General features: G+C 41.2%; 1 protein-coding gene across 1 annotated transcript in view; it reads right to left on the minus strand.

The window, feature by feature from the left end:
- The window catches only part of LOC121047597, a 37,560-nt gene extending 29,802 nt beyond the window's left edge, over nucleotides 1–7,758 (minus strand). The window contains exons 1-2 of the mRNA XM_042293487.1: nucleotides 7,675–7,758; nucleotides 7,050–7,136 (exon numbers count right to left, since the gene is read on the minus strand). The gene's annotated coding sequence lies outside the window, so the exon portion shown is untranslated. The remainder of the gene's footprint in view (nucleotides 1–7,049; nucleotides 7,137–7,674) is intronic.
- Nucleotides 7,759–8,280: the final 522 nt, after the last annotated feature.

The following is an 8,280-nucleotide window of genomic DNA, read 5'->3' on the forward strand; positions in this document are numbered from 1 at the left end:
TGTGTGTTTTTTTCTTTTTGGTGGGCGCTGCCAGCTTTCGCGTGTAACCCGATCGGAAGTTATGTTTAATGGTTCTCCGTCACCTTCAGTTGACATGTTCATGCCTTCAAGCTATATAAAAAAAGTATTTTTAGAATCATAGTAAGATATGTAATTTTTATTAATTCCGTATTTAATGTTTGATGCGTGTGTGTGCATCTTTTTTTTTTCTGTGTGTGCGCGTTGTGATGCACTACCGGGAAGGCATGTTGCTGCTGGTGGGCGTCGATAAATAAACATAAACAGTGACAGGGCGAAAACGCCAGGGAGGTCTTTCAGAAGTCTCGCCTCCCAACGCGGGCATCCTTAATACATCGTTGTCTGGTGAACCTCGGGCGCTCACGTGCAATCAAAGCACGACGGAAGGAACCTGACGTGCGCCGAAGGCCGTGCGTTCGAGAGAGATGCCCTGCCGGTTTTATGGCAGATGTACAAGTTACCCAAAAAAAGTAATTAAGTTAAGTTACTGAGTATTGACCTCAGAAGTAATTTGAGTAGAGTAGAAATTACTCGAATGAAAAGTAAATGAGAAAATGACTAATTACCGTAAAAAGGTAGCGAATTACTTTGGAATTTACTTTGAAGTTACTTTTATGTTTTTTTTATGGTAAAAAGAAAATACACAGGTTTTGATCCGTTAGCGAAACTGTGCTAGCAAAATATGGATCGGATTGTTTTTTCAAAGAAATTTTTTAATAGCTGGATCTGCTTCTAAGTGCCTAACTGTTTTGGACTTTCTTGTTTGTTTGGTTAATGATGTACTGCAAATGTGTTATTTATACTTTGAGGTTTAGCACTGCCTGAGCTTGATTTTTAGACAGCGTTTGCTTGTTTACAGTGTTGCGTAAAGTACATCTAAGAAGTACTTCAAATAAAGTAAAAGAAAATTAGAGGTTATGTACTTCAAGTAAAGTAGTAAGTACACCGGGCGCAATGTACTTGAAGTAACAAAATATAAATACACTATATTTCAAGGTAAAGTACAGCGCTTTTAACAGAATTATTGATGATGCCCTTTCATTTCCTATACAGTGTTTTTTTTTTTTTTTTTAACTGTTACGCATTGCTCCAGAGGTAATCGGAGGTGCATCAGGTTTTTTCGGAAATGGCACCAAATGTGGCGACTTCAACTTTCCGAATATTGATTGGAACTCCCTTTCATCAGGTCATCAGTTTGATAATGAGTTCATCGACCTAACTCTTACGTTTAACCTCTCCCAAATGATAACTAAACCAACAAGAGTTAGCCATCACTCTAGCAACATTCTTGACCTGTGCCTTACTACTGACCCCTCACATGTGAATAACATCACTCATCTTCCCGCTATTAGTGACCACAATGTTATACACTTAAACCTGCAGTTTGACGTCGTCATCAGATCATGCCATTATAAATTTATTAAAGACTACAATAAAGCTGACTATGATGCAATTAATAGAAATCTTCAACAGTTTTATGATACTTTTCATATCAACTTTTATCAAAGAACAGTTGAGGAAAATTGGAATCTCTTTAAAAACAAGGTAACAACTCTGACTGACACGTACGTTCCAACCATCAGAATTAAAACAAACAATGCAAAGCCTTGGTACAAGAAAATCTCCAAATTAAGTGCTCGGAAGAAACGACATTTCAAGCAAGCTAAAGAAAAGGACAATACTATTGCATGGGATAATTACAACGCGTCTGCTAAGGAATATAAAAGAGAAGTGAAAAATGCAAAGAACAAATTTTTTAACTTCGACATTCTTAACATTTTGAAGAATAAGCCAAATAAGTTCTGGGAGGTCATTCATCCGAAAGAGCATAAATCCATCCACCTGACTAAAATGAATGGAACTCCCGCGTCTGATAGCGAAAGCGCCTCACTAATAAATACCTACTTTAGCTCAGTATTTACACTAGAAAACAATGACAATATTCCTCTCCTAAATCACCTTTCTCATTCTGCTATGCCTTCAATCGAAATAACGTATTTGGGTATAGTGAAAGCGATAGAAAATCTAAAAAATTCTGCCAGCTCCGGTGATGACCAAATAAATTCTAAATTGCTGAAAAACACAAAACATATCTCATCCCAATTTTTAACCCTTATTTTTCAACAGTCACTTGATGTCGGCAAGCTTCCGTCTGATTGGAAAATTGGTAGAGTCATCCCCATTTTTAAAAGTGGGGATCGTAATGTTGTATCGAACTATCGCCCAATATCTCTCACCAGCATCTCATGTAAATTACTAGAGCACGTCATTTTCTCTTCTACCATGAAATATCTGGAAAATTACAATCTGCTTTTTAAAAATCAGCATGGTTTTCGTAAGACATATTCGTGTGATACCCAGCTAATACATTTCATTCATGAGCTTCACAGTAACCTTGACAACAGATTACAGACCGATGTCATTTTCATAGACTTTTCTAAAGCATTCGATAAAGTTCCCCACCAACGTCTTCTACAAAAACTAACCCAACTGCGTATTCATAATTCAGTAATCACTTGGATCAAAAATTTCCTATCCGATCGTACACAATATACTGTTGTAAACGAGTCCCGTTCACCTCTTTCTCGTGTAACGTCCGGCTTACACCAAGGTAGTGTTCTTGGCCCCTTGCTGTTTTTAATATATGTTAACGGCCTTCCTGCTAACCTAACATCTGAAATTCGCCTCTTTGCTGACGATTGTGCTCTATACAGACCGATAAGTAAGAATAATGATCACCTACTTTTACAGGCTGACTTACTAATAATAGAAGAATGGTGTCAAACATGGCAAATGACAGTTAATGTAAATAAAACGAAACTAGTGTCTTTCACCAGATCACAGTCCCCATCACTCTTTTCATATCAACTCAACGACACAATAATTGACCCCTGTACATCTTATAAATACCTCGGCGTTCATTTAACCTGTGATCTATCTTGGGCAACTCACATTAACTTTATTTTGTCTAAGGCTAATTCATCATTAGGATATCTTCGGCGCAACCTCAAACTGGCCTCACCTGAAATTAAACAATTATCATACATAACATTTGTTAGATCTCGTCTAGAGTATGCGTCTTCTGTATGGTCCCCATGGCAGCATTACCTAGTTATGAAATTAGAGGCAATTCAAAACCGAGCTTTAAGGTTCATTTTCTCAGACAACTCTCGTTTCACTAGCGTAACAGGCCTAAGAAGCAAAGCTAACCTTCACACACTTTATTTTAAACCATGGTTATTAGTGTGTTATTGACCCCCCTTGTATAATGCCCTAACGGGCCCTCAAGGAATAATAAATGAAATGAAATGAAATGTTGCATGAAGTCAAGTCGCCACAAAGTAGTTGTTTTACTCTCGCTGATGAGCTAGTTGACACAATCAACTTGATAATGTAGTGATTGCGCAGGCGAGCTGGTGGATGTTAACCATTTTGTTCTTAGCCCGAGACTGAGGCAGGAAAAGAGGAAAGTTTCGAAGTAGAAGAAAAATGAACAGTCGAGGACACGTCTCTAACACAGCTAAAGACAAGTTTATTTGGTCACCTTCTTATATACACTCCACAAACTTCACCACATCGGGAAGGTGCTGTGGTGAAGTTTGTGGAGTGTATATAAGAAGGTGACCAAATAAACTTGTCTTTAGCTGTGTTAGAGACGTGTCCTCGACTGTTCATTTTTCTTCTACTTCGAAACTTTCCTCTTTTCCTGCCTCAGTCTCGGGCTAAGAACAAAATGGTTAACAATCAACTTATAAGCAACTTATTTCTATCGGTCTCATAGCCACCATTACTTCACTCAGAGAAATGAAGAGCGCGTTTTCACACGATCATACGTTATATTTTTCTTTACGAATTCGGAGAATGTACGTTGAAGTCGGGAGTTCTACTTTCCTCGGAAAGCACAAGTACATGTTCATAAAATGTACTTCAAGTCAAGTTGAAGTTTCAAACAGTAGTACTCGAAGTACCATGTACTTAGAGTACTTCCCAACACTGCTCGTTTATTATTGTTTATATATAAAAACGTTGGGGCAATTACTAAGGTTTCTAGAACGATCTTCAAATATTTGAACATTTGCATATTCTATATTTTGGTGGGAAAGGCAAAGCAAAAAGGTCCCCTTTGCGTTGCCCTTGAGCACGCGATTCTTCGAGTACAGCACAACCAGAGGCCCTAATCTGGACACTTGGCTAGAAATCTGGCGGCCGTGATTGGACAACGCCGCACTTGACCTTGGCGCCGGCCAATAATAGCTAGCCGCCGGATTTCTCGCCGACTGTTTCGCCAAGTGTCCAGATGAGGGCCCCAGATGAGCTTCCGAGGACGTGCTGCATTTTTGTTGCCTCCTTTGAGTAAGGATGCAGTGTGTGCACCTCCCGTAGTGGGCGAGAGTTTCTACGTTTGGGAGAAGCGGGAACCAGCCCTTTCTTCGAATGGCCATTGTCATGCATACGGCATGCATGAGGCAGCGGATTCAGCGCCGTCGCCGACGGGTTGTCGGGCTTTGTGATTATTATATTTTTATTACCCGTGGTGTGCGCTGATTGGCGCGTCGAGGAAAGGCGACGGGACGACGGAAGGAAGAATCGACGAGACGGGCAGTTTTGGGGCTGGAGCTGGTTCAAGCAACACTTGGAGCCCGAATAAACCGCTTTGCTCCCAAAGGCTGGCTGCCTGCCTTCCCGGGTCCCATGGCGCCCAAACCACAAGCCCTCCCTTCCGAAGCTCAAGGAGACTTGACGGCAGTCACTGCCGTCAAGTCTCCTTGAGCTTCGGAACACAAAGAAACGCCAGTCTTCGGCGCTAATCCCGCAGTTACTCGGTTGCTCTTGCGTCGTGCCTGTTCGCTCCCCGCGGCTCGTAGCAGTGTTGTTGCAGAGGCGAAGGGGGGGGGGGGGGGGGGGGGGGGGGGGGGGGGGGTTCGGGAATATTTTTGGGGGTTTCGTACTCTCCAAACCATTTTCTTCTCCCCCCCCCCCCCCCCCCCCCCCCCGCCTCCTACGCCACATGCTTCCCTCTCTTTGCAAATATCAGCTGATCTTCCAACTTGTTATCTCTTTTGTGCAGGAATATTTGTTGATGGGCAAAACAACCACTATAATTCCTAAGCAAGTTGTAATTTGAGTAGAAGTTACTCAAAAAAGCAAATAAAGTAAACTACTAATTACCGAAATAAAAATGTGATTAAAAGTTACTAAACTACCCAGAAAAGTTGTTAGACTATAGTATCTTGAGGGGAGTAGTTGAACTACGTACAAGTCTAGTTTTATTCCTATTTCGCTCGCAAGCGCACAAGCTGGTTCGGCAAGTTTTTGATAGGTCGTCTTTTCCACAAAACATACGTGTTATGCGGCGAAGTCGATACCACAAATCTCGGGGCGTAGTTTCATAAAACCGGTTTGTTGGCCAGGCACGAGCATAATTCCGACTATGCTTCCTTCCCAGTCCTGTGTTGAGTCGGAAAACTCGCGATGAACAGCTGGGCTATTTTGGACGCCTGTTTTCAGTTTTTTCTTCATCAACCGCAGCTGCTCTCACCGTTCTTTGGCGCAGAACCATATGCACTTGAAAGACGATATGGTACTCGGGCTGGCAAGACTGAATGCCGGAATGGATACATGTTGACACACAACAGTGAGTAGCAGATTGAAAAAAAAAAAAAAAAAATTTAACATACCTCAAGTCGCCTGGTTAGGGAATTCTATGAGGGAGGATACGAAATTTGATAATACAAAATACCACATGCAATAATGCACTTATTACACTCACAAGAAAAGAAGCGTATCAAAATAAATTTCTTTTCGACGATAGCGATATTGATAAATACAATTTAAAATAAAATTCACACGCTCACATGCCTCATATCTGATAATTCACTTTGCAATGTATCCTGTCGGCAGGCCTTTTATTATCGAGTAGCGATATCCTCGCCTTTCGGTCTTGAGAAGGAGCTGACCCAGGGCATCGAGATAAGCCGGAAACACGACCACGACGTCGACTGTCTGGAGCGGTACCACGTCTTCAAGCAGCGTGGCAAAGAAGTTACGCCAATTCCACTGAAAACCAAAGCACACCGTCTCAACCAAGTTAGATGGTTGAAGCACGTTGCAAAAATGACAACAAAAAAAGTGTGAATACATTTTTTTTGCCTACTATTTAATTAACCAGGTGGTCTGTGAACCGATTTCGACGGCGGCGCCAAGCTCGTGATAGCGGGAAAGAACAGAAACTCATGCGTGACGTTCTTCGCATAATTTGCATAAAAACGCAAACATTTTGCAGAGTTTCTCTGTATTACATAAAAATCTAGCATAGAAATATTCAGCGCGAGGAGTTTCTGTCTTCTTTCTTAGGCGGCTGGATTTCTTAGAGTGTATTGGCAAATGCTTGGTACAAATTACGATGTCACACTTTGAGGAAGCCAACTTTTTAGTAATTTTTCTAAGCCGGTTGGATCCTCTTAATCCCAGGTAGTAATTCGTGGCAAATTGTGCCGATGCTCCGTACACCCCAGGGCTTACATAACGGTTGCCAGACGAATCATCCACGTACTTTTCATCACCAGACCCTGCCCTTCGGGCATGGGTATGAACGGGAGTGTGATCACGTGGTGTAGGAGAGCAACGTATCAGTAGCCCACTTAACACGTAGCTTCCACTGCGCTCTCAGCTTAGCGGCAAACAGAGTATTGGCGATTCGCGTCACGTATTTTTGAACCTTTTCACCGCTTCGTTTTTAGGCCATCCCGAGGGAATATCCGATTCCCTCGGGAAAGCTGGCGAGTGAACCTGCCTCTACAGCTTTCTGTTTAAGCCGCTAGGAATGGTCGAAGGACAAATAGAAGCAAAATGTTATTAAAGTAACTTATTTAATCTCAAGCAAAAAAAGAAAAAAGAAAAGAAAAAGAGATTTGGCTAGGTGGCGCAGGTTACCGCCCGATTCAAAGGGAACAACGCCATGCACGCGTCCATCTATCCATTGGCAACAGCCCCTCATTCTAGCCGCTAGCCTGCCCGGACAGGAGACTCACCATCTTGTTCTGTGGCAGACTGAAGACGCGGAGTGTGCGGTAGCGAGGGACGAATGGAGCAACCGGGTTCGTTGCCTCGGCGCTGGCCTGCACATTCCCAAAGTACACGACTGTTGAACGTTACGCTTACAGGCATAGTAGGCGTTCCAAACATCGCTCTCTTCTAGTCGTCAATGGTATGTTCGTATTTCAAACTAACACCGAAAAAAAAAATTAACAAGAATATAGACCCTTATGTAACATACTTTTTTTTTGTCATTAGCATCAGGCATACGCATAGGGTAAAAGGGGCTAGTTTTTTTTCTTTTGGCCGGGCTACACGCTGACACTGATTGAAAACGCATCGTACTTCTCTATATTAGCATGATATAGTAACGGTATGGATATAACTAAGTTATAAACATAAGGATGTTGACAGAACGAAGATGTGCATATGACGAAGTTATGCATATAAAGAATAAATTAATATAAAATAATTATGAAGAGGGAGACGCCTAGTTGAAGTATGCTTTATTACCTATAGATGTATTTGAAGAACTGATATCGGGGAAATTTGTTTTCTAAGAAAAATACTTTCTAAAGAAGAGGTTCTCCTGTACCCTGCCGTGCAGTATCCCAGGCTCACCTGCTCCACTTGCCGTTGGAACTCGAGCAAAGAGCGCACAAGCCGCGTCTCCGGAAGGCGTCCAGTGAGTGCTTGCAGCGCCTTGCTGGTGTGGTTAAAAAGAGAACCGGCTTCCCGAACACGCAACTTCGGAGGCCTCAGCTGCGCAACAGGCAGAGCAATCAATCAATCAATCAATCAATCAATCAATCAACCAATCAACCGATCAATCAATCAATCAATCAATTAATAAATTAACTAATCAATCAATTAATCAAGCAATCGCTTAATCAATCGCTTAATCAAGCAATCAATTAATCAATCAATTTATCGCCTCATTAATCAACCAATCAATCAATTGCTTAACCAATCAATCAATCGCTTAATCAATCAACCGCTTAATTAATCAACAAACAAATAAATAAATAAATCGCTTAATTAATTAATTAATTAATAAATCAATCGCTTAATTAAGCGATCGATCAATCAATCACTTAATCAATCAATCAATCAATCAGTCGTTTAATTAATTAATTAATTAATCAATCGCCTAATTAATCGCTTAATAATCAATTAAATAATCAATAAACCAATCAATCGCTTAATTAATCGCTTAATAATTAATTA

Source organism: Ixodes scapularis, unplaced genomic scaffold, assembly GCF_016920785.2.
Source record: "Ixodes scapularis isolate PalLabHiFi unplaced genomic scaffold, ASM1692078v2 PGA_scaffold4__175_contigs__length_147842914, whole genome shotgun sequence".
In the NCBI taxonomy this organism is placed as follows: domain Eukaryota; kingdom Metazoa; phylum Arthropoda; class Arachnida; order Ixodida; family Ixodidae; genus Ixodes; species Ixodes scapularis.